The sequence below is a fragment of the Pan troglodytes genome, chromosome 19, assembly GCF_028858775.2.
Source record: "Pan troglodytes isolate AG18354 chromosome 19, NHGRI_mPanTro3-v2.0_pri, whole genome shotgun sequence".
NCBI classification, from domain to species: domain Eukaryota; kingdom Metazoa; phylum Chordata; class Mammalia; order Primates; family Hominidae; genus Pan; species Pan troglodytes.
The window spans coordinates 23436919-23464081 of NC_072417.2; the positions used below are offsets into that span (position 1 = coordinate 23436919).

The 27163-nt window shown below is 40.4% G+C and overlaps 1 protein-coding gene across 19 annotated transcripts in view; it reads left to right on the forward strand.

Moving 5' to 3' along the window:
* The window catches only part of GPATCH8 (G-patch domain containing 8), a 108292-nt gene that overhangs the window by 39397 nt on the left and 41732 nt on the right, over nt 1-27163 (forward strand). For 5 of the 19 annotated variants that reach the window (XM_063798470.1, XM_063798463.1, XM_063798479.1 and 2 more), the window contains one exon: nt 25549-25593. The exons of the other annotated variants lie outside the window; for them this stretch is intronic. The gene's annotated coding sequence lies outside the window, so the exon portion shown is untranslated. The remainder of the gene's footprint in view (nt 1-25548; nt 25594-27163) is intronic. 19 annotated transcript variants of the gene reach the window in all.

Sequence of the window (27163 nt, forward strand, 5' to 3'; positions counted from 1 at the left end):
ACTGTGTGTGGCTCAGCCTGTTTTAAATTTTTTTTTTGGTGGAAGTGATGGGTGAGTGGAGTAAAAGGAATGCAAAATATCAGAGTATGCTTTCTTTGTGCTATTTAGTAATGTATTGTGGCTTCAGTATTATAAAGAGAATCATTCAGTAGCAGAATTTAATTTTTATCCTTTTAAATTCTCCCTGAAGCTGGTGATTGCCCTGGCTCTTTTGCTCTGCAATAAGAAATTTATGTAGTGGTAGAGAAGAAAAATTAACCTCCATGAAACATAAAATGAAAGCAGAGGTTTTTGAGGGCTCTCTGAGCAGAGAGGTTATTTCTCAGGTTCCTATCAAGGTCTGGAAAATGTATGGCTTAAAGTTTCCATTGCATTTGTTACTCTGTTTATACCAGTCATTTGTATTAAAAACAAAATACTAATATTTCAGCTTCTGAGTTCTCCCTAGTTGGAAACCAACCAACTGCGTTCACTTTTTAGCTTTCTCAGATTCAAGAGCTACTGTTTGTTCTTTGCAGATGTGATATGAATGCTACCTCAGAAATTATGGGAATTGGCCGGGCGCGGTGGCTCACGCCTGTAATCCCAGCACTTTGGGAGGCCGAGGCGGGTGGTCACGAGGTCAGGAGTTCAAGACCAGCCTGGCCAACTGGTGAAACCCCATCTCTACTAAAAATACATAAATTAGCCAGGCGTGGTGACACATGCCTGTAGTCCCAGCTTGGGAGCCTGAGGCAGAGAATTGTTTGAACCTGGAAGGCGGAGGTTGCAGTGAGCCAAGATCGTGCAACTGTACTCCAGCCTGGGCAACAGAGTGAGACTCCGTCTCAAAAGAAAAGAAAAAAATTACAGGAATCGTTGTGCCTCTACATCTGGTCATGCGGGAGCTTATTGTATAATAGGCATCTTTGGGGAGAAGTGTGCTACTGTTGACTAATTCTTTGAATTTTGGAAATGGATTTTCAGTTTGAATGCCAAAGTCTGATCAATTCAAGTGTGTTGAGAGGAACACAAGGACAGGTGCAGTGGCTCATGTCTGTAATCCCAGCAGTTTGGGAGGTTGAGGCAGGAGGACTGTTTGAGGCCACGTGTTCAAAACCAGCCTGGGTGAGATAGCGAGACCCCGTCTTGATCTTTTAAAAAAGAAAAAATTAATTAATTAATTAAAAAGAGAGAAACCAGGAGGACAGGGCTTGAAATAAGATGTTTCAGTTATTTATTTATTTATTTATTTATTTATATTTTGAAATGGAGTCTCGCTCTGTCGCCCAGGCTAGAGTGCAGCGGCGCGATCTCGGCTCATTGCCAGCTCCACCTCCCGGGTTCACGCCATTCTCCTGCCTCAGCCTCCCAAGTAGCTGGGACTACAGGCGCCTGCCACCACGCCCAGCTAATTATTTGTATTTTTATAGAGACGGGGTTTCACCGTGTTAGCCAGGATGGTCTCGATCTCCTGATCTCGTGATCCGCCCGCCTCGGCCTCCAAAAGTGCTGGGATTATAGGTGTGAGCCACCGCGCCCGGCCAGGATGTTTCAGTTATTAAAACCTTTAATTTTAAAATTCTACTTCTACAAATTCTATTGACTGGTGATACATGGGAGATGCTCAATAAATATGTTTTAATGAAATATTCATTACTAAGCATTAACCTATTCTTCTGGGGAAATAGAAGATTTAATTACCTTTAAACTTGTTTTCCAGTGGCACAAGAACTCTTTACGAACAATACAAAGAATACTCTGATTAAGAGCAATTCGTATGGGATAGACCACAGATTTTGTAAGAGCCCAGAAGAGAGAAGATAATCAGGACTGAAATGGAGATGGCTTTTTGATAGAATTTGTCCCAGTGGTTTGCATAGTTTTAAGTGTTGGGTTGACTTGAATGGAGGTGATTGTTTTAGAAGAAGGTCAGAAGACTAGATTTGCTTTTCTCTCCAATTTGAAATACCTCTTCTATTCGAGGACACCCAGGAACATTGTTGATTGTTATTCTCTTTGTTCAGGCACACAAGGTGGGGCTGTTTCATAGTGGCTAGCAAATCTGTTTGAATCCCAGAATTTTTTATGTTAAGCATCAGAGACTTTAAAGTACAACTAGAACCTGCAGAGAGAAAGGAGGGAGAAGAGATAGATAATGTGTTTAAGAAAGGATAGGTAAATGGCTACTCACCTACTTTGGATGATCCAAAGTTATTTTAAATTTTTGTTTTTAAGGAGATTTTAGGCAGGGTGCTGTGGCTTATGCCTGTAACCTCAGCACTTTGGGAGGTTGAGGCAGGAGGATCACCTGAGCCCAGGAGTTTGAGACCAGCCTAGGCAACATAGACCCCATCTCTATCTCCCCCTACACCCCACCCCCCAAAAATTAGTTGGGCTTGGTAGTCCATGCCTGTGGTCCCAGTTAAGAGGTTTAAGGTAGGAGGATTGCCTGAGCCCAGAAGGTTGAGGCTGCAGTGACCCTTGATCGCACCACTACACTCTAGCCTGGGTGACAGAGTGAGACTCTGTCTCACACACACACGAAAAAAAAAACAGTTTAGAATTTTGGTTCCCTTTAAACTTTGAGCTTCTTGAAAAGAGGAGTTAGGTTTTATCCATATTTTGCCTCCATCTCCATGGTAACAAGTATATATAGTAAGTACTCAATAACTCATAAATCTATTCATTTAAAAATTCAAGGGAAATTTAAAGCTCATTTGAAGGTTTTTTTTCTTTTTAACTGTTAAAAAATGGATAACATAGCCGGGTGCAGTGGCTAGCGCCTGAAATCCCAGCACTTTGGGAAGCTGAGGCAGAAGGATTACTTGAGGCCAGGAGTTGAGACCAGCCTGGGCAATATAGCAAGACCCCCATCTCTACAAAAAAAAAAATTAATTGGCTGGGCTTGGTGGCACACACCTATAGTCCCAGCTACTAGGGAGGCTGAGGTGGGAGGATCACTTGAGCCCAGGATTTGAAGGATGCAGTGAACTATGATTGGGCCATTGCACTCCAGCCTGGGTGACAGAGCAAGACCCTCTGTTTAAAATAAATAAATAAATAAATAAAATAAAATTCACCCTTTCCAAAACACATAACATAAAATTTAGCATCTTAATCATTTTTAAGTGTACAGTTGTGTATGTGAAGTATATTTACATTGTTGGTGCAAAGTCCATCTGTTTTAAATGATTAGTATCTTTATTCTCCAAAAAGAATGGAGCCTTATTCTGTTTCCAACATGAAGAATTGAGTTTGTTTCATAACTGACTGTTTACTTCCTAGTGTCGGATTCAGCAGTGTACATGCAGGCGTTGTGCTGGTTTCTCTCACATACCTCTTTCTATAGTACCCACATAATTTAACCTAGAATATATCCACATTTATTGCATATTGAGGCAATTTATGACAGATTTCTTTGACCATACTAAACCTTTGATATAAATAACCACTCAAAAAAGCCCTGTCACTCTAGTGTAAACAGTAGGCATCGCATGTGATTTCTGGGCTTATGCTTTTGTAAGTTCTTCACATTGACTAGTTCATTGTCAACTTTCCTTTTTATTTGAGTTTAGGACTCTTAACATATCTCACATGCAACCATCCACTAAAATTTTAAGCCTGGTCCTTTTGGGCTTTTTTGTCAAAGCTTTAAAAATTATTTTGACTCATGCAAGGCTTTTGCCAACAAAAGTTGCAGTTCTTGGTGCTCCAGTGCTGATGTCTTGTTACTGAATAGATTGGAGAATAGGGCATGCAGACTCTGGAATGAAGTTATCTGTGGCAGGATATTAAATTGTACTTTGTAAACTGAGTTTATTTTTGTACTCATTTTCTTATTCACATTTCATTCTCCTTTAGTATTTGTTAAAATATTTCAGAAATTTTAAAAAAGTTATTATATATGGCCGATAATTGTTAGTATTAAAAAATAAAAGACCTGAAGAAAAGATAATGTTGACAAGATATCTGAAGGAAACAACACAAAGCACTACTGATGAGAAATATTATGAACAATTATTTATTATAGAAACAGAGGATATGTTTAATTCAGAATAAAGCAAGAGTGAATGATAGTTGTATTTTGTAGCATTTAGACTGGATTCAGTTCTGGAAATTGTTTTATAACCTTTTGTCAGCTTTGAAATGGAATGTAGTTCAAAATTTTTATTTTTCTGTGAAATACATCTAGTCAGTAGGTGTAGCCCAGAAATGGTGCCTGAAGTTTCTTTGTTACATTGTGTAAGTACTATTTGATGATTTGGCTGATTCTTTGGTGACAGACAAAAGTTTAGCTCCTAGGAAAAATGAATGGGGTCTGATATTATTTCCTATCTCACCCTGTTTAGAAGGTTCGATGAGTACATTTAGACAACCAACACATATTTACTGACCTAACACTACATTCTTGTTATACCAGCAGTAAATACCCTAAGACATGGAGAGTAGATAAGACATGGTTCCTGACTTTCAGGTTTATTTCCCAGTCCCTCGAGTCTTGCTTTTTTTTTTTTTTTTAACTTCTGTAGACCTTTGAAGTTTCCTTGAAGCCAAGGATGATGTTTTCTACTTTTGTGCACTCCTTTCATACTTAAGTATGTGATCAGTCTGAATATTTAATTAAAAAATTGTTTCAACCTCCTTGTGAGTAGGGAGTCTCACTAATTTTTGTGTAAAAGTACTTGGTGCAGGGTGTAATGGCAGTTTGTTAACATTTGGAAATAAAAGATCTGGGTTTGATTTTGGCACTACCATTTCCTATAAGTGAAGGGACAAGGTACCATTACTGAATTATTTTCCTCAGCAATAAATGGATATTAAAATCTCTGCCTGTCTTCTTAAAGAGTAGTTATGAAAACAAAGTAAGTGAACTTGCATTATACAGACTATAAAAATGCCATATATGCTTATTATTAACACCTATTGTATAGTACATAGTTCTTTTAACTGAATTAGAGATAATCCATCCTTAGGGCTTCCAAGATTAACAACAGTAATAGTTAATATTGCTTTATATGTAATAGATGTTGGACTTCAGGATCTGTGCTTTTGATGTTAGATGTGTTTTAGAGCCCCTAAATCCCTAATTTTGGTGTCTGTTTCACTAATTCTGAGCTCACTAGTCATCTCTACTGCTGAGTCTAACTTCTGAAAAATCTAACATCTAGAAAGAGCATCAGTCACTCAGTCGTGGCATTGGAACAACTGAATAACAACCCAGAATTTTAAAAGTTGGGTCCCCATTGTCGTTCCTTACCCCACATAGATTCCAGGTGAATGAGAGGTTTAAACGTAAAAAATGAAATCATGAAATTATTAGGATGAACAATGGTAGAATTATTATCTTAAAATAATATTTGAGTAAGAAAAGCTTTTCTGAGCATAACCCAAAACTTAGAAGCCCTTGAGAAAAGGTTAAGGCCAGGCACAGTGACTTAAGCACCTGTAATCCCAGGACTTTGGGAAGCCAAGGTGGGAAGATCACTTGAGGCCAAGGGTTCAAGACCAGCTTGGGCAACAAGACCCAGTTCCTAAAAAATTTTAAAAAATAGATTAGCCAGGCATGGTGGCGTGCATCTGTATTCCTAGCTATTCGGAAGGCTGAGGCAGGAGGATCCCTTGACTCCAGGAGTTCGAAGTTGCAGTGAGCTGTGATTGTGCCACTGTACTCCAGCCTGGGCAACAGAGCAAGCCTGTCTCAAAAAAGGAAAGGATAAGTTTGGCTATATTTCATCATAAACAAAGTCAACAAACAGACTGGGGAAAATATCTGTAATATCTCATTATAGGCAAAGAACAAGTTTCCTTCAGGTGTTTATCAGCTTGAGAAAGACCAAAGTTAGCCTGGTAAGATTATGGGAAAATAGGTACTTACATCATAGCCATGAGAATATCAACTAGTGAAAACATTACAGGGAGCAACTTGGATTACTTAAAAATGAAAATGGATGTGTTCTTGAATCCAGCTTTTTTTTTTTTTTCCTTTGAGACGGAGTCTTGCTTTGTTGCCCAGGCTGGAGTACAGTGGCATAATCATAGCTCACTGCAGCCTTGATCTCCTGGGCTCAAGTGATCCTCCTGCCTTAGACCCATGAGTAGTGGGGACTACAGGCGCATGCCACCATGCCTAATTTTTTTTTTTTTTTTTTTTGAAATGGAGTCTCGCTCCATCGCCCAGGCTGGCTGGAGTGCAGTGGCACAATCTCGGCTCACTGCAAGCTCCACCTCCCGGGTTCACGCCATTCTCCTGCCTCAGCCTCCTGAGTAGCTGGGACTTCAGGCGCCCGCCACCATGTCTGGCTAATTTTTTGTAGTTTTTCTAGTAGAGACGGGGTTTTAGCGTGTTAGCCAGGGTGGTCTCCATCTCCTGACCTCGTGATCTGCCCACCTCGGCCTCCCAAAGTGCTGGGATTACAGGCATGAGCCACTGTGCCCGGCGAACGCCTGACTAATTTTTAAGAAATTTCTTGTAGAGACTAGGTCTCACTATGTTGCCCAGGCTGGTCTCGAACTCCTGGGCTCATGTGATCCTCCCACCTTGGACTCCCACAGTGCTGGGATTATAGGTGTGATCCACCATGCCTGGCCTTTTCGTGCAATTAACAAAATTTTTAGGATATAAAATTCTTAAGCACATCTTCCTGGTTACTAAATAATTAATATGATTGTTAACACACAGTTGCTTCCTGTGTAATAACATGTACATTCCGTTTGTTGATACTGAAGCAGCTTTTTCAAAGTTTTGCTTGTTTTATTTGGAGTGTATCTCCAGACATCTCACACATCGTTTTAAGAACATTGTGTTAAGTTTTGGGATTGAAATAAATAAATGTAAAAATTTTACTTTATAAAATCATTAGCCAAAAAATATGTTGAGAGAGACGAACATTCTCTGTAGCTTGTATAGTAAAACTGAGGCATTTTATTGTGAAATATTAAAATGGTACATTCTGTGGGCATACAGGAGTGTGCCTGTATATTTATGTTTGTGTTTACTTGACCATAAAGATAAAATTTTTGTTAAAGATAGACTCTCTGAAGGGAAACTGAGTTGCATTTTACTATATTTTTAAAATTTGGGCCGGCTGCAGTGGGTCACACCTGTAATCCCAGCACTTTGGGAGGCCGAGGTGGGCAGATCACCTGAGGTCAGGAGTTCAAGACCAGCCTGGCCAACATGGTGAAACCCCTTCTCTACTAGAAATATAAAAATTGCTGGGTGTGGTGGTGCGTGCCTGTAATCCCAGCTACTCAGGAGGCTGAGACAGGAGAATCACTTGAACCCAGCAGTAGAGGTTGTAGTGAGCCGAGATTGCGCCACTGCACTCCATCCTGGGCAACAGAGCGAGACTGTGTCTCAAAAAAAAAAAAATTATTCTGTACTTGTATTACTATTCAAAAAATATAATTATTTGAGAAAAGACCTAAAGAAGGCAGAATGAAAACAGAGTAGAGTTGGGGGTATTTCTTTGGTTTTATTTATGTATACCTCCTTCCCAGTCTTGTTTCAGTTAGGAAATAAATGGTGAATACAATGTAGGGTAAGGCCTGCATTACATAAGTCTCAAATATGTTTAGACTACATTTTATGACTAAAGGAAAATTAGACTTTTTTTTTTCCATTGGAGATGAGGTCTTTCTATGTTGTACAGGCTGGTCTCAAACTCCTGGCCTCATGCAGTCTTCCCACCTTGTGCTTACAAAGTGCTAGGATTACAGGCTGAAAACTAGATTTGAATTCAAACGAATAGAATAGAAACATGTAATGTTACAATTTAGGCTTTATTGTTAAATTAGAATATGAATTAATATTGCACTAACTTCTGGCCTGGTGTGGTGGCTCATGCCTATAATCCCAACACTTTGGGAGGCTGAGGCAGGAGGGTAGCTTGAGGCCAGGAATTTGAGACCAACCTAGACAATATAACAAGACCTCATCTTAACAGAAATAGAAAAATTAACCAGGTGTGATGGCACACGCCTGTAGTCCTAGCTACTTGGGAGGCTGAGGTGAGAGAATCGCTTGAGCCCTACCTAGTGTTGGAGGTTATAGTGAGCTGTGATGTGCCACTGCACTTCCTGCACTTTAGCCTGGGCAACATAACTAGACCTGTCTCTATAAATAAATAAGCAAGACCTGTCTCAATCAATCACTATAAATATTTTACTGATTTCTTAAGAAAAATCATTTTTTGTCTGGGCGCCATGGCTCACGCCTGTAATCCCAGCACTTTGGGAGGCCAAGGCAGGTGGATCACCTAAGTTCAGGAGTTCGAGACTAGCCTGGCTAACATGGCGAAACCCCACCTCTACTAAAAATACAAAATTAGCGGGGCATGGTGGCGAGTGCCTGTAATCCCAGCTACTCGGGAGGCTGAGGCAGGAGAATTGCTTGAACCCAGGAGGCGGAGGTTGCAGTGAGCTGAGTTCATGCCAATGCACTCCAGCCTGGGTGACAAGAGCGAAACTCTGTCAAGAAAAATCATTTTTTGAGAAAATATTTTCATTAATATTATAGTGACATAGATACATTTTTCTGAAGTCTTTACAGAAGCTAAGTTGTCTTTCTATCTTACTTTCCCTTTTTAATTCATGTTTTCCTTTATAAAAAGGAAATAATGCTTAATATTTATTATGTGCCAAATATTGATCTAGAGTCTGGATGTTTTGCATGGTCTCATTTAATGAAATAGATATTAATATGCTCATTTAATTTTATTTTTTTTAATTTTTTTTTTTTTTTTTGAGATAGAGTTTCACTCTTGTTGCCCAGGCTGTAGTGCAATGATGCGATCTCGGCTCACCGCAACCTCTGCCTCCTGGTTCAAGCGATTCTCCTGCCTCAGCCTCCCGAGTAGCTGGGATTACAGGCATGTGCCACCACGCCCAGCTAATCTTGTATTTTTAGTAGAGATGGGGTTTCTCCATGTTGGTCAGGCTGGTCTCGAACTCCCAAACTCAGGTGATCTGCCCACCTCGGCCTCCCACAGTGTTGGGATTACAGGCGTGAGCCACCACGCCCGGCCACTCATTTTATAAATGGAAAGTTTTGGAAAGATGATACAGCTACCGAGGGTCTGCCATTCAATTATAAGCCTAACTTTGAAATCAATATTTATACCTTTTCCCTTCTTAGGAAAAGCTGTTACTGAAAATAGGAATAGGTTGGTGGGGGAATAGCAAATATGTAGCTCCCCCAAATCACAAATCAAGGTATGGATTGTCAGAAAAGCTTAGTTATACACAGAGCTGGTGTATTTGAAGAAGCATGTAGCTATAATCTCTGTTTCCTGCTAATTAAATGGGTCTTGGAGTCTTCATACAGTTGCCAAAGGCAACCATAATTTTAGTTATTCACAATCCACATTTAATAAAATAAAATATAGAGCTTGTAGAGCCTTTGACCTTTTTAATGGAATAAATATAAACTATAGAGAAGAGGCCCAGGTAATAAACAAGATTAGTCAGAATTGGCAGTCTAAGGTAAGAGGTTAGGTTTTAGGGATAAAACAGAAAAGGAAAGGACCGGATGTGGTGGCTCACCCCTGCAGTCCCAGCACTGTGGGAGACCAAAGCAGGAGGATTGCTTGAGGCCAGGAGTTCAAGACTAGCCTGGGGAACATACCCTGTCTCTACAAAAATTAAAATAAATATAAAGATGAAAGGGATTGCAGGAGAGGAGACTGAATGAGAATGATAAACTTGCATGCTGTATAGAAAGGGACTACTTGTTTCTCAGTACGGAGATCATCACATTTAAAGGATAAATGAAAAGACCTTAAATGTGAGTTAAGTCATGCCAAAATAACAATCAGAAAAGAAGTTGCAGTTCCAGTGGCATGTGCCTGTAGTCCTAGCTACTCAAAAGTTTAAGGCAGAAGGATCAGTTGAGCCTGGGAATTCAAGTCCAGCCTGGGCAACATAGTGAGACCCCTTCTAAAAATTAGGCAAGGTAGTGCACACTTATATTCCTAGCTACTTGGGAGGCTGAGGTGGGAGGATTGTTTGAATCTAGGATTTGAAGGTTACAGTTATGATTGTGCCACTGCACTCCAACCTGGGCAACAGAGCAAGACCTTTTCTCTAAATAATAATAAAATGCTGTAAGGGTTCAAAAGAAGAATAACTAGGGGTGACTTCACTAAGTCCTGAGGAGGGAGGAATAGATATTACCAAAGATAGGAGATACTGATGTATACAAAGTAATTGCAGTTGACAAAGAGTAGGTGTGGCTAATTGGAGCAGATTATGTCCATGGTGTAGTGGATTTTATGCGTTTTTTAACAGAAGAAACCACCTCAATTTTTTTTTTTTTTTGAGGTTAAACTTCAGTATATGAAAGAGGGGGCAACCCAGCAGTTGTTTTGATTGAAGCAGAGTTCTAGGTCTCCAGGAATAGTTTAAAAACTGTAACTAGGCTGGGCACGATGGCTCATGCCTGTAATCCCCAACACTTTGGGAGGCTGAGGTGGAAACATCTCTTGAACTCAGGAGTTTGAGACCAGCCTGAGCAACATAGTGAGACCCTGTCTCTACCAAAAAAAAAAAAAAAAAAAAATTAGCCTGGCATGGTGATGTGCACCCTTAGTCCCAGCTACTTGGTGGTTTAGGTGGGAGGATCACGAGAGGCCATGAAGTTGAGGCTGCAGGGAGCCGTGTCATTGCGAGTGTACTCCAGCCTGGATGACAGTGAGAGCATGTCTCAAAACGCGCGCCTGCACACACACACACACACACACACACACACACACACACACCCCTACCTACAACTAGAAGGGAGAAATGGGAAATACTAATATAGGCACAAATCTCATATATGCTAAGCACTTAACAAATATCTCATTTAAATCTTATAATAAGCCCCTGAGAGAATTACTGTTGTCCCATTTTGTGGAAGAAACTGAGTCTTAGAGAAGTCCAATATGTTGCCCAAGGGTAAGCAACCAGTAAACTATAGAATCAGGATTCAGATCTCAGTCCTTCTGCCTCCAAAGCTCATGCCACACTGAATGTGGAAGGCTTTAATGCTCCTCCAATCTGGAATTGTATTTTGTAAGCCAAAGACACCTTGATCAGAGCAGAGGTATAGACTTACAGCCAGAAGAGATACTGAAGGCCGGGTGTGGTGGCTCACGCCTGTAATCCTTGCACTTTAGCAGGCCAATGTGGGTGGATGCTTGAGCTCAGGAGTTCGAGACCAGCCTGGGCAACATGGCAAAACCCCATCTCTACTTAAAATGCAAAGAAAAAATTAGCTGGGCATGATGGCATGTGCCTGTAGTCCCAGCCACCTGGGAGAATGAGGTGGGAGGATCGCATGAGCCCAGAAGGTCGACGAGGTTGCAGTGAGCTGAGATCATGCCACTGCACTCCAGCCTGAGTGACAAAGTAAGACCCTATCTCAGAAAAAAAAAAAAAAAGACATATTGAAGATAAGTTAAAACTCACTAAACAGTTGAGAAATGTATTTTTGGGGTTCCAAAATGTTTTAATGATAGGGCTGAAACCCAAACCCAAATTCTTTGATTTGCCATCGAAATCTCTTTTCATTATCCCAGCCAGGCATTGGTGATGGAAATAAAATAATAGTCTGATCAAAGAATGTCTGAGGATGGAGATGGAAAACCATTTAGAAAGTTGTCTGGGTATGAGTATAGATAAGGACTTGAAAGAGTAATAGTGGAAATGGAAAGGAAGGAATAACTATGAAGGCTGATAAAACAGGTCAACTATGAAGACAATATATAGTCAGTTTATGCACATGTTTGACTAGCAAGCCCCTATTCACTAGATTTAGTGTTAATCTTTTATAATAGCCATCATTTATTAAGTGTTTACTGAGTGCTTGGACATGGATTTTCTAACTTAAATCCTCTTTGAGGTAGATACTCCCATTTTACAGGTGAGAAAATTGATATTCTGAGCAATACTTTGCCCAAGATCTTTTTTCCTTTTTTTTTTTTTCTTTTTTTTTTTTTTTGAGACAGAGTGTTGCTCTGTCACCCAGGCTGGAGTGCAGTGGTGCAATCTCGGCTCACTGCAACCTCCACCTCCCTAGTTCAAGCAATTCCCCTGCCTCAGCCTCCCAAGTAGCTGAGATTATAGGTGCATGCCACCACACCTGACTAATTTTCCTGTATTTTTATTAGAGACGGGGTTTCACTATGTTGGCCAGACTGGTCTCAAACTCCTGACCTCGGGCAATCCGCCCGAATCGGCCTCCCAAAATGCTGGGATTACAGGCGTGAGCCACCACGCCCAGCCTGCCCAAGATCTTACAGCAGATAAGTGGTAGAATCTTGGTGCCAAAACCTATGCTTTTAACCAATATGCTGTAATGTACCTAAACTGTAGGTGCTAGCTTACTTCCCTATCCTGGAGAGAGATGATGGTGGTGAGAAATACCAGTGCCACCGAATTGAAATATACAGTAGTTACTCAGGCCAGAAAAAGTGGAGATAATTCTGAATGTGATATATTCTCGTAGGGCACTTGAAGTGGTCATATATATTCTTCATGATGAGTATAAATTCACTAGAAACTTAAGGCTAAAGTTGAGTGGTAAGAACTTTTGCCAAATATTTAGGGATGGAAATTGGTGTCCAGGGAAAAAGAAAATACTGTAACTTATGTCTCATACTATAATTTCCTCCCTGACTTCTACTTTCTATTTCTCTCCTGTGGCATTTTAAATATTCAATCTTGTATAATTTTTGTTGATGTGTCTCTTTTACCTAATTCAGTAGACTGTAAATTCCTAAAGGATAGTAATTACTGTGCATTTATGTATTCTCTATTGCTGTTTTTCTTGTTTTGTATTCTGCATATGTTTATTGCATGCTTAAAAGGTGCCAGATCTGGGTTGGGTGTGGTGGCTCACGACTGTAATCACAGCTCTATGGGAGGACGAGGCAGGTGGATCACTTGAGGCTAGGAGTTCAAGACCAGCCTGGCCAACATGGCGAAACCCTCTCTACCAAAATATACAAAAATTAGCCAGGCATGTTGGTGCACGTCTGTAATCCCAGCTACTTGGAAGGCTGAGGCATGAGAATAGCTTGAACTCAGGAGGCGGAGGTTACAGTGAGCCGCCTGGGTGACAGAGTAAGACTCTGTCTCCAAAAAAAAAGAGAAAAAGAATGTGCCAGATCTGTACTAAGTCTTTAAGAGTGAATAAGATAGAACCTCTGCCCTCCAGAGGTTTATTTCTAATAGGGAAACAAATAATGTAACAAATTTAATACAGTATAATGACTTTTAATTGTGAAGTTAAAGGTACAGTGGAAGCTTAATAGAGAATTGAGCAATTTAAGTTATAATTTCAAATTTTTTATAATAAGTGAAAAGTCTCAGATTGTGAGAATAAAGAAGCAACCAACTATTTTCTATCTGTGCATCTATACTTGCTGATAGATACATGGAGTACAGGTGTCTGTGAGTTAGTGGAACCTCTTTATTCTTCCATGAGAAGCGTTGGTATTTTAAAGTGGAATGAAATCTGAAAATGATAAGAACATAAAGTAAGTGTTTTATAATAAACATTTTATTAAAATCTTTCAAAAGTTCATTTAAAATTTACCACCAAAATTCAAAACAATGGCACTTAAAACACTCGGAAAAGAGAACAAAGTGTAATATATTTTTATGTAGTATAATATCTTTTCAAATGTAGTTTATTAGTTTTAAATCCAGTATTTCCTTTCTCACTAAATCTTCCCAAACCAGTAGATAGAAATCCCACTTGGTTTTCTTGTAACTCCCATTTGGTTCAAAAGGAGGGAGCAAAGAATGTAGACCTGAAGTAGGAGTTGCGGCCCGATGATAGCATACGTTGTTGAAATTGAGTGAGTGTGAGACAATAGCAAGTGGTGTGAGTTTTGCTGTGTTTAGAGAAGCTAATTGTTGCCACCTAAGATTATAATCTCAGTGTTGCTGGATCTTCTAAAATTGTTAAAAGCAGCCAGGAATTCAGATTCCTTTTCTGTGAAATGTTCTAATTGATAAATGTTGGCTTGAAGTCTAAAATAATGAAATTAAACAAAACATACCAGGCTGTATTTGAACCACAAGTTAATACTTTGTGAGCTCCTCTGAAATTTCACCTGGGTTCAATTCTAACTCTGCAACTAGTAAGCACTGTGACCTTGCTATACCCTCCATATAGCCATATTTTTACAAGATTTGGGGGTGTCAGGAATTAAATATGGCTATATGTTTTATATACCTATATATTTCTCTCTCCAGTATATAGAATGAGACATAATGCCACTTAAAAGATTGAGAAACTTAAATGTTTATCTGAGGTGAAACTAAGGATAGGAGCTACCTTTACTAAACAAGTCTTCTTACTTCTACCCCAGTGCTTTTTCCATTATTAGTCTTATGGCTTTCAGCAGAATCACCTTGGGTTCTTGTTAAAAATGTAGATTCAGGCCGGGTGCAGTGGCTCACGCCTGTAATCCCAGCACTCTGGGAGGCTGAGGCGGGCGGATCACCTGAGGTCAGGAGTTCGAGACCAGCCTCAACATGGAGAAACCCCGTCTCTACTAAAAATACAAAATTAGCCGGGCGTTGTGGTGCATGCCTGTAATCCCAGCTACTCGGGAGGCCGAGGCAGGAGAATTGCTTGAACCTGGGAGGTGGAGGTTGCGGTGAGCCAAGATCGCGCCATTGCACTCCAGCCTGGGCAACAAGAGTGAAACTCCGTCTCAGGAAAAAAAAAAAAAAAAAAAAAGTAGATTCTGAGGCTGGGTGCAGGGGCTCATGCCTGTAACCCCAGCACTTTGGGAGGCTGAGGTGGGAGGATGGCTTGAGTTCAGAGTTCAAGACCAGCCTGGGCCACATAGCAATAGTTTGTATCTACTGAAAAAGAAAACAAGCAAAAAATTTAATGTCGATTCTGACCAGCATAAATCAGCAGGTCTGGGGTAGGGTTCAGGAAATGATATTTTATTTTATTTATTTATTTTTTGGAGACAGAGTTTCGCTCTTGTTGCCCAGGCTGGAGTGCAGTGGTGCGATCTCGGCTCACTGCAACCTCCGCCTCCCGGGTTCAAGTGATTCTTCTGCCTCAGCCTCCCAAGTAGCTGGGATTACAGGCATGTGCCATCACACCCGGCTAATTTTTGTATTTTTTAGCAGAGACAGGGTTTCACCATGTTGGCCAGGCTAGTCTCGAACTCCTAACCTCAGGTCATCCACCAACCTCAACCTCCCAAAGTGCTGGGATTACAGGCGTGAGCCACCACGCCTAGCCCAGGAAATGATATTTTAAATATCCCCTTGCCCCATTTTTTAATGCAAATAGAATGGATCAGGGCTAGAAAAACATTCTTTTGGACCATATGAATAACAGGCTTCTAAGAAAATTACCTTCATTATAGTAAATAAGGTGGACAGTTTTTTTTTTTTAATTTATCCAAAATGTATTGGTTACACTAAAGTAGTATAGTGCTTTTTTTTTTTTTTAATAGTCTTAGCCTTAGCCTAATTTACATTGTTTCCTATCTTAGTATTCATAGACTTTTGGACCTAGGTTAGTTTGCCTTATTAAAATGACACTGGGTTAGTAGGATACTTAGGCAAGAGAGTGGAGTGTCCAGGAAGCTTCTTAAGTGAGCAAAAGGGTATATAGTGATAGTGGTTTGTTTCTTCTTCTTCTTCCTCCTCCTCTTCCTCTTCTTCTTCCTCTTCCTCTTCTTCTTCCTCTTCCTCTTCTTCTTCTTCTTCCTCCTCCTTCCTCCTTTTTTTTTTTTTGGCTCATGTGATCCTCCCACCTCAGCATCCTGTGTAGCTGTAGCTGGGAATATAGGCATTTGCCACCATGTCTGGCCAATTTTTAAATTTTTTTCATAGAGACAGGGTCTCCCTATGTTGCCTAGATTGGTCTGGAACTCCAGGGCTCAAGCTGTCATCCTGCCTCAGCCTCCCAAAGTGCTGGGATTATAGGCGTGAGCCACCATGCCCAGCCTGTAATACTTTGATTATTGATCATAGATAATAATTTTCTCCATCTGTAAATGGGGTTGTTTCATTACCATCAAATTGTATGTAAAACATTTGGAAATTATCACAGATTCTGTTTTAGAGTATCTTTCATTTTAAGGTATTTACTTTCAAAAATGCCAAATTTAAATTAGCCGGGCTTGGTGGTGGGCTCCTGTAATCCCAGCTACTCAGGAGGCTGAGATAGGAGAATCGCTTGAACCTGGGAGGCAGAGGTTGCAGTGAGCTGAGATCACGCCACTGTACTCCAGCTGGGGCAACAGAGTGAGTGAGACCCTGTCTCACAAACAAACACCCCCAAAATGTCTAATTTGGAAATAAAAGGAAGACTAATTTCTTTATTTTCTGAACCCTTGAGCATTCTGTATAGTGATTTAAAGTTTACAAAATATCTTCCATTTGTTGTCTCTTTTGGTCTGTATGCCAGTCCTAAAAAGGGGGATGGGGTAGGTGTGGTGTGATGGCTTATGCCTGTAGCCCTAGCTACTTGGGAGGTTAAGGCAGGAGGATTGCTTGAGCCCAGGAGTTTGAGGCTGCAAGTGAGCTATGATTGTGTGACTGCACTCTAATCTCCAGCCTGAGCCATAGAGCTCTAGAATCTGTCTTAAAAAAAAAAAAAAAAAAAAGGTGGTGATAATATTTTCATTTTGCAGAGGAGGCTGCTGAGACTCAGGCTCTGCTTGCCAAAAGTCACACAAGTGTCTAGCTATTATCTCTTATTAGAGAGCTAAGCTTTGCAGCCCAGTCTTTTTTAGGGATTGCCTAGAAAAATATAGGAAGAAGTTTATTGGCTGGGTGCGGTGGCTCACACCTGTAATCCCAGCACTTTGGGAGGCTGAGGCGGGCAGATCACGAGGTCAGGAATTCAAGACCAGCCTGGCCAATATAGTGAAACCCTGTCTCTACTAAAAATACAAAAATTAGCCAGGCATGGTGGCACGTGCCTGTAGTCCCAGCTATTCAGGAGGCTGACTGAGGCAGGAGAATTGCTTGAACCCAGGAGGTAGAGGTTGCAGTGAGCCAAGAGTGTGCCACTGTACTCCAGCTTGGGCAACAGAGTGAGACTTTGTCTTAAAAAAAAAAATTTTTTTTATTAAACATGAAATGGAGGCCAGGTGCGGTGGATCACACCTGTAATCCCAGCACTTTGGGAGGCCAAGGCGGGCAGATCACTTGAGGTCAGGAGTTCGAGACCAGCTTGGCCAACATGGTGAAACCCCGTCTCTACTAAAACACAAATTAGCTGGGCATGGTGATGCATGCCTGTAATCCCAGCTACTCAGGAGACTGAGGCAGGAGAGTCACTTGAACCTGCGAGGCGGAGGTTGCAGTGAGCCAAGATTGTGACACTGCGCTCCAGCCTGGGTGACAGAGTGAGACTCAGTCTTTAAGGAAAAAAAAATAGATGAAATGGAGGAGTTGCAGTGGAAAGTTAAATGGGGCTGGAAAGTTTTGGGGTAATGGAGTGATCCTGGAATAGTAAAATTTTCAGTGTAGCTATGGAAAAACAATAGTAAGTTTAAGAAGGCATTTGATTGTTGGCTTATTATAGTATCACAAGACTGGCTGCTGTCTACATAATTCCCCCAGATATTTTCTACTCAAATATTTTCCACTCTTCAAACTTTAGAATTGTGAAGTGAACCTTATAGATTTGTCTAACTCCTTTATTTTTAAGACAGAGTCTCACTCTGTCGCCCAGGCTGGAGTGCAGTGGTGTGAACTCGGCTTCACTGCAAGCTCCACCTCCCGGGTTCACACCATTCTCCTGTGTCAGCCTCCCGAGTAGCTGGGACTACAGGCGCCTGCCACACACCTGGCTAATTTTTTGTGTTTTTAGTAGAGACTGGGTTTCACCGTGTTAGCCAGGATGGTCTCGATCTGCTGACCTCGTGATCTGCCCGCCTCAGCCTCCCAAAGTGCTGGGATTACAGGCATGAGCCACCGTGCCTGGCCTTTAACTCCTCTATTTTTGGATCACGAAACTAATATAGGCGGCATGGTGACTCACACCTGTAATCCCAGCACTTTGTGAGGTTGAGGCAGAAGGATAACTCAAGGCAGAAGGATAACTCGAGGCTAGGAGTTTGAAACCAGCCTGGGCAACATAGTGAGACACCATCTCTACAAAAAAAATTTTTTTTTTTTTAATTAGCCACACATGGTGGTGAGTGCCTGTAGTCCTAGCTACTTAGGAGGCTGAGGTGGGAGGATCACTTGAGCCCAGGAGTTCAGTGTTACAGTAAACTATGATGACTTCACTGCATTCCATCCTGCCTAGGCAACAGGGTGAGATTCTGTCTCTAAAAATAAAAAGAAATTAATAGCTAATAATGGGTCACATGCCCCATTAGTGACAGAACTGTAATTCAGATCCCCTGAGTTTCATGTTGCCACTCTTTACAAGTATATTTTTTCTTTTGGAATTCATTAATCAAGAAATACTCATGTAGGCTGGGCACAGTGGCTCATGCCTGTAATCCCAGCACTTTGGGAGTATGAGGTGGGTGGATCACCTGAAGTTAGAAGTTCGAGGCCAGCCTGGCCAACATGGTGAAACCCCGTCTCTACTAAAAATACAAAAAATTAGCCACCTGGTGGCGGGCACCTGTAATCCCAGCTACTCAGGAGGCTTGAGGCAGGAGAATCGCTTGAACCTAGGAAGTGAAGGTTGCAGTGAGCCGAGATCGCACTGTTGCACTCCAGCCTAGGCAACAAGAGTGAAACTCCATCTTAGGGGGAAAAAAAAAAAAAAAGAAAAAGAAATACTCACATAGATTGGAGCTCACTGGTAATTTTTGGTCTACCTACATGTATATAGGAGTGTACTGGGTACTTGAAGGAAGCAATTAATTTTTACTTTGACCTGTTTTTTAAAAAGAGGAAAAATGTTTTCAGAATTTCTAATAGACCACTTACCCTAAACCTCCTGGAAAACACCATTATTATGGGGGCTGACTTGAGGTTTTCCTTCACTGAAACTGGTTATGGCAACTTTCCAATTCAGTTTTTTAAAAGTTTGTCGATATATGTTGAATGTAAGTTCTTTAGTATTTTTTTCTTAAACATTTGATGCTTCCTTCTCCTTGACTACTGAGTGATAACAAGAAATGAAATTGAACAAGCCTTAAGGCTCTAATGACCAGTAATGTAAAACTCAAATATTTCATTATAAAAGTTTACATATTTTTTGATATATGGAGACCTTTCTAATATAGTGATATGTTCTACTTGATAAAATAATTCCTTGATTATGAGAGTTAAATCATTAGTATCTTGTGATGTTAAGCGGCGCACATCATGATGACTAAGTATTTACGGTTGAACAAGTTTCAGACCCGCTACGAACATGTTCATTCTCTGAGTCAACAAATGCTTTTTAACTAAATGCTATTCTGGCCTACATACTGTGTCAGATATGGATATAAACATAAGTAAAACTCAGGGCACAAAAGTGCTACCACTTTTTTTCCCCCCGTGAGATGGAGATTCTCTCGTTGCCCCAGGCTGGAGTGCAATGGTGCGATCTCGGCTCACTGCAACTTCTGCCTCCCAGTTTCAAGTGATTCTCCTGCCTCAGCCTCCCAAGTAGCTGGGATTACAGGAATATGCCACCACGCCCAGCTAATTTTTGTATTTTAAATGCAGACGAGGTTTCGCCATGTTGGCCAGGCTGATCTCGACCTCCTGACCTCAAGTAGTCTGCCTGCCTTGGCCTCCCACAGTGCTGGGATTACAGCCGTGAGCCACCATGCCTGGCCTTTTTTTTTTTTTTTAAACTAAAGACTTAACTGTTTTTTTCCGTATCTCCTCAGCCCCATGTTTTAGACTATTTTACCCCAAAATTGTATTTATTAATTTGGCTTTCCCATTTGAAAAAACAAATTGATCTTAGCATGGTGGTTAGCTTGAGGCAATCTTTAGTGAGTCAGTATAATTTTAGCTAAAACAGTTGTATCTCATGTAAAAGTATGATTTTCTTCAGGTTTTTTTTTTTTTTTATTGAAAGTAACTCATGAATTCTCTTTATTATCTCTTCTAAGGGCTTGAGGATATCATGTTATCCCTGGATGAGATATCCTTCCCAGGCCTAACATTCTGATTTAACAACACTTTCACTAAAGCCTTTTGCCCCACCTTTATTCCTGTTTATTAATATATTTAGTTAAATGATTAAAATTGAACTATTTTATCCTAGATGGAAAGTATCAGATGGAAATTCGTTTAGGTCATAATTAAACTTGTGTGCCTTAGAAAACATCTGTATTTGAAAATCAAATTGGCCAGGCACCGTGGCTCATGTCTGTAATCCCAGCACCTTGTGGGGCCAAAGTGGGCAAATTGCTTGAGCTCAGAAGTTCAAGAACAAACTGGGCGGGCAACATGGTGAAATCCCGTCTCTACAAAAAATAACAAAAATTAGCCACATGTGGTGGTGTGCACCTGTAGTCCCAGCTTCTTAGGAAGCTGAGATGGGAGGATTACTTGAGCCCAGGAGGTTGAGGCTGCAGTGAGCCGTGGTTATGCCACTGCACTCCAGCCTGGGCGATGGTGAGACCCTGTTTTAAAAAATAAATAAAGGAAGAAAAAAATCAAATTAATTTGGTTGTTGTATAGGTCACTAAAAAGGCCATGGCAAGAATATAGTAGGTTTTTGTAGTACTGGATAATTTGAACTCTATTTTGGGTAGAAAGTTTTTCCTTTTTTTTTAAACCTTAAAAACTCTCTAGGGATTAAGTAATGTGCTCAATGTTTTCAGTTAATGTTTTCTGAGAGGTAGCATATATCATATGTTAGAGTTGCTTAGAAAAATATCTAAACGATGCTGAAAGTAATAATTGTTTCTATGCCACCTAAAGACTCATTTTCAGGAGAAATTTGCAGAAATTAAGCTTTGGTTTGGAAATAAATGTACCGTTTTTTATTCAGTGTTTCTGAAAGTTTCATGTGATCACTGTTTCAATAAATGAAATGATATTTAAGTCCATTAACATGACTTGAATCCTATTTTGAATACTTTTGCAAATCAGAGAATCACCTGCGTAATTTTTTTTATCTTGATTTTCACATATGTATTTGCATTACTTAAAAAGAAGAAATAAGTACTTTAAAGATGTCAGTGTAGGTTCTTGGCCTTTATCAGTTTAATGGTCTTTTTTCCCCCCTTTTCTCTTTTTTTCAACAAGGTTTTTCTCTGTCACCCAGGCTGGAGTGCAGTGGTGCGATGATAGCTCACTCCAGCTCCTGGGCTCAAGTGGCCCTTCTGCCTCAATCTCTTCAGTGGCTAGGACTGCAGGTGCCTGCCACCATGCCCAGCTAATTTTTTTAAGAAAAATTTTTTGGAGAGACAGAGTCTTGCTCTATTGCCCAGTATGGTCTCAAACTCCTGTCCTCAAGGCATCTTCCTGCCTTGGCCTCCCCAAGTGCTGGGATTACAGGCGTGAGCCACCAAGCCCAGCCCAGTTTTAATTGTCTTTTGAAAGTGGATTTTAGGCCAGGCTCATTGGCTTACACCTGTAATCCCAGCACTTTGGAGGCTGAGGTGAGCAGATCACTCAAGCCCAGGAGTTTGAGACCAGCCTGAGCAATATGGTGAAACCCCATCTCTACTAAAAATACAAAAATTAGCCAGATGTAGTGGCAGGCACTTGTAGTGTCAGCTACTCAGGAGGCCTAGAGGCAAGAATTGCTTGAGCCTGGAAGCTGGAGTTTACAGTGAGCGGAGATGGCACCACAGCACTCCAGCCTGGGTGGCTTAGCAAGATCCTGTCTCAAAAAAAACATGGATTTTGTGACTTTTTGATGGCTTTTATATTTACTTGCACTTCATTAAGGTCGTCTTTAAAGACAACTTTAGATATCTTTAAAAGACAACTTCAGACATTTTAAGCTTTTTTAACTGCTTATGCATTAGCTTCACAAATGTTCTGTTTTCTCTCATTCTCAGCTGAAGTTCCAGCTGGTCAGATTACTCTATTTTGCCTATTTATTGGTAATTCATGGAACATGGTGCTGCGGTTGTGGTGGTTTTTTTTTTTTTTTTTTTTTACATCATCACTATATGCAGTGCCCAGAACAGTGCCTTGAATATAGTAGAAACTCTCTTTCTCTCTCTCCTTCTCTCTCTGTCTCTCTCTCTATATATATGTATATATATACGTATACATATATATACACACATATATATATGTGTATATATATATTATTTTATTTTATTTTATTTTTGTCTCTTTGAGACAGAGTTTCACTCTTGTTGCCCAGGCTGGAGTGCGATGGTATGATGTCAGCTCACTGCAACCTCCGCCTCCCGGGTTTAAGTGATTCTCCTGCCTCAGCCTCCCTAGTAGCTAGGATTACAGGCATGCACCACCATGCCCAGCTAATTTTGTATTTTTAGTAGATACAGGGTTTCACCATGTTGGTCAGGCTGGTCTTGAACTCCTGACCTCAGGTGATCCACCCGCCTCGGCCTCCCAAATTGCTGGGATTACAGGCCTGAGCCACCGTGCCCGGGCTTTTGATTTTTTGGGGGGGCGGGGGGAAGGAGTGTCGTTGTGTTGCCCAGGCTGGAGTGCAGTGGTGCAATCTCAGCTAACTGCAACCTCTGCCTCCCGGGTTAAAGTGATTCTCCTGCCCCAGCCTCCTAAGTAGCTGGGATTACAGGTGCCCGCCACCACGCCCAGCTAATTTTTGTGTTTTTAGTAGAGATGGGGTTTCACCATGTTGGCCAGGCTGGTCTCGAACTCCTGACCTCAAGTGATTTGCCCGCCTCAGCCTCCCACAGTGCTGGGATTACAGGCGTGAGCCACCATGCCTGGCCAAAACTCAATATTTGTTGTAAATATTTGTATTGAATCTCTGTAAGGGGAAAAGCAGCAGAGATACATTGTGGTGTTCTTACATCTTACACTGTGGTATTCTTACATCTGTTGACAATTCAACCAGTGTTTTAATCACTGTAGAAGCTTCTTCCTTTCTAATTTGTTTCTGCAGGGAAATCATATGTCTTCTGTTTCTAAAGTATGGCTGATTACTAGATTATGGTTGTCCTTTAATATATTCTTCCCAGTTGTTCTATTTCTAGAGTTTGTCTCTTTAAAAATAGTGTTTCCCTGGGCTGGGTGCAGTGGCTTACGCCTGTAATCCCAGCACTTTGGGAGGCCGAGGTGGCAGATCATGAGGTCAAGAGATCGAGACCATCCTGGCCAATATGGTGAAACCCTGTCTCTACTAAAAATACAAAATAATTAGCTGGGTGTAGTGGTGCACCTGTAGTCCCAGCTACTCAGGAGGCTGAGGCAGGACAATTGCTTAAACTTGGGGGAGGCGGAGGTTGCAGTGAGCCGAGATCGCGTCACTGCACTCCAGCCTGGGTGACGGAGTGAGATGCCATCTCAAAAAAAAAATGGTGTTTCCCAAAAAACAACAAAAGAGTTATTTCTCTGTAGTTTAAGTCTTTAGGACAGTTTTGTAGATTGGTGTAACCTTAACCATTTTAAAATCAGAACTGATTCCTGAGGGATTGTTCTCAATGACAGAGTGGCTGTGATAATCAGTGGGTTTTTGTGTTTGACTGTATTCTTTCTTTAGTTATGTTATAATGCCTTCACATTTTAGCAAGACTTGCATATATATGAGAGCACTTAGGAATTTCTATTATTGCATAAGTAAAACTACCTTTTAAAATAGGCAATAGGCTGATGTGCAGCTCACACTTGTAATCCCAGAGCTTTGGGAGGCTGAAGCAAGAGGATCACTTGAGCCTGAAAGGTGGAGGCTGCAGTGAGCTGATCGTGCTACTGTACTCCAGCCTCAGCGACCCTGTCTCTAAAAAATAAATGTGTAATTCCAGTTAGTGAAACATTATTTAAGGTTTTGATTTAGAAAATATGAGTATCAGTTGTTTTCCATCAGATTAATACATTGATATTGGCATATTCTTGATTTTGCATGTGTTTCCTTTCCCTTCTCCAGTTGGCCAAAGTACAGTAAGTGTCTGTAGATCTTTTCCTGAGGAAGACAGTTTCTTTTAAGGAGATTATTTAGTGTTCTGGTTGAAGTTGCTTCCTTTGGAGTGAAACAAGCAACAAAAATGTTCTCACTAATTTAATATATTTTAAATAATATTTGCTGTATTTTAAAAGAAACCAAGAAGTAGGGAACCTGGATTTTATTTTTAAAAGAAGTTGAGGCCGGGCGAGGTGGTTCACGCCTGTAATTCCAGCATTTGGGAGGCCGAGGTGGGCAGATCACCTGAGGTCGGGAGTTTGAGACCAGCCTGACCAACATGAAGAAACCCCGTCTTTACGAAAAATACAGAATTAGCCGGGCACGGTGGTGCATGCCTGTAGCCCCAGCTACTTGGGAGGCTGAGGCAGGAGAATCGCTTGAACCCAGGAGGTGGAGGTTGTGGTGAGCTGAGATTGCGCCATTGCACTCCAGCCTGGGCAACAAGAGCGAAACTCCATCTCAAAAAAAAAAAAAAAAAAAAAGTTGAGTTTTCTAGAGAATACATATTAGCAGACACTCTTGCTACCTACCTTTTGAGGTCATCACTACAAATTGGTATTCAGATATTGTAAGTGATGTTCTTTAGGATTATCATTGATAGCAACTGAATAAACTGAGGGGGTTTTTTGTTTTGTTTTGTTTTGTTTTTTAATGCTGCAGCCTCTTCCTGTATGTAGTGTTTGGTGTCTTTTCCCACTGGGATCTTTCCTTGGTCTATAGCCTCTTTAATAATGTTAAGAAATTACTACTTGGCCCAGGCAATAATGTCACCTTCAAGATTGCTTTGAAAGTCATACTGTTTATTTTCTGTGAGTTAACTCTGAGTGGAGTAATTTTAAATGTGACAGCTCTTGTGATGTCAGTTTCTCTAGAGCTGTCCTTCAAAGATTGGTTTTGTTGTGTGCTGAAAGAAGGATATTGGCCAGCCTGGGAAGTCTCGGTTAACAGGAAGCAAAGTTCTGAGGAGAGCCACTTAAAGAGTTGTATTCATTCATAACAGAATTCAAATGCACAAAGTTCTCCAAGCACTGAAGATCTAAGATTATTTTCTAGACCGCTTAATTGTTTTATGTATATATTTCTAGAGAAGTCTTGCGGACATCTCACCCATACTCCAAGCCTCCTAGAGTTCTTTTGGTGAAGTAAATGACTTGATTACTGTCCAGTTAGTTGATCTGATAGAGTCTTAGATGTCATTTCTTTTAAAAGTCCTACCTTGGGCCCTGAATACTGATTTACGAGAATGAATAGTTAAATGAAAGATTGGAAACTAGAGCTAGTTCTCTTACTTTAAACTGACACCCTACCCCCTGCCTTATTGAAGAGGGTGTTGTTCATGTTCTCAAGTAGCAGTACAAAAATCTCACACCTTGGTCTGACCAGTATGAAAACAGCTGCTGTAGCACAAAATGTCCTTCCTCTGTCCCCGGCTGAGATTGGGGGAGGGACAAAGCCCAACTGTTAACTTTACCCCATCCTGTCTGCCTGCTAGAAGGCCTGTTTCCTACCCTAATGGTTTCTGCCTAACAAATGGTGTTTCTTTTTTACAGCATTATGATCCTGGACTTGTTGTGGTGATGGTAATCTTAGCAGTGGTAATTTTTTATTTTCAGACTGAATTACTCCTTTTGTCATCAGTGCACCAATATGTTAGGCTTACTTTCTCTGTTGTAGCCTTCATCCTTCTGCTTGGTCTTTTTCATTTTCCTTTCCTTTCCTTATGCAACTTGTCTGATCCTTGTTCATTAAAGGGTAATGTTAAGAAGGGATGTATCTGTTTGTGTTAGAACTGCCAATAAAATCAGTTAAAACATTAAATTCTAATACTGTCAAAAACTTGATTTCCCCACAATGTAATGGGCACTAGCACTTGCTACTGCAATTTATAAATAAATTAAAACAAACTTTGACTGCCTTAGAAGGCAAAAGTACTAATGCAGAGTTTATAAACAGGGGTTTACAGAGGTAATGAATTTGTACCAAAACTTTCTTGATTCTTGCAAAACAAATTCTGACAGATCAAAAAAGATACCAAAATAAATTGCTTTGACATTTCTTTTTAATTCATTCATTGGACTATTTGTTTTTACCAGTAAATCCCTGACTGAGACGTTATGAAAGTGATATTGCACCTAGGAAGTCATTTTTATAACCTGTCTTTAATTTGGTCCTTTTGCTAAAGATTGCAGTCACTGCTTATTTATTATACCATTGGGCATAGGGTAGTAATGCATTTTCATTTTGCTTTACTGGCAGTCCTTTGATTGTATCTAAAAGAAGGCTGTATTCTAGAAGTTGTTGTTTTGTTTTGTTTTTTTTCTGACATGAGATGTTCTTTAACAGTTTGGGTTTGGTTTTTTTGTTTTGTTTTTTTACTGTGATAATTCTAATTCTCCCTATTTATTGTTTAAAAACAATAATAGGATACATAAGTAGTTAAACTTATGAATTTGTTTTTCATTCCATCTTAAAGGCAAAAATTAATTCCACAAATATAGAGCCACCGAGTACAAGTGGTTGTGGTCGTTTTGAACATGGTTTCTTCTTTATTTTGCAGGACCAAAACCAGTCATGATCATGGCATTTATTTTTTAAAAAGTTTTTTTTGGGGTTGGGAGGGTAATGCCTCAGATTTAGCCTAAGAAAACTCCATTTTTAGCCCAAAGGTATAATATATGTATATATATGTGTGTGTGTGTATAACAACAACAACAACACAACCAAAAAAACCAATTGTTTACACCAGCCTGAGTGAAATGATGAGGGAAGTAAACATTGTGTTTTTTCACTAAAGGTATACAACGGATAAGGTAAGTCCTCTTTTCAGTGGGCTTACATCACAATAAAAAGCGCAAGTTGTGATGTAAAACAGCTGTGGTAGTAAAGTGCTTGTCTGCCCCATTTTGCTTTGTTTGGCTGGTTATGAGTGGATTAAATATATATTTATTAAAAAAATTATCCAGCATAGATCAATTAGTTTAAAGTCAATTTTCTTCGCAACTAGTCCTTTTCACAGCTTACCAGTTACCCTCGCAGCCAGTGTTAAATCCACTCTAGGAAATGGGACGTTAGAGCACCAGATTAAAAGGAAAACTATTCTTTTCTCTAAGGGCAACTAATTGTTTCTTTTTATTTAAACTTTTCACAGCCCCATTAAATTGTAAA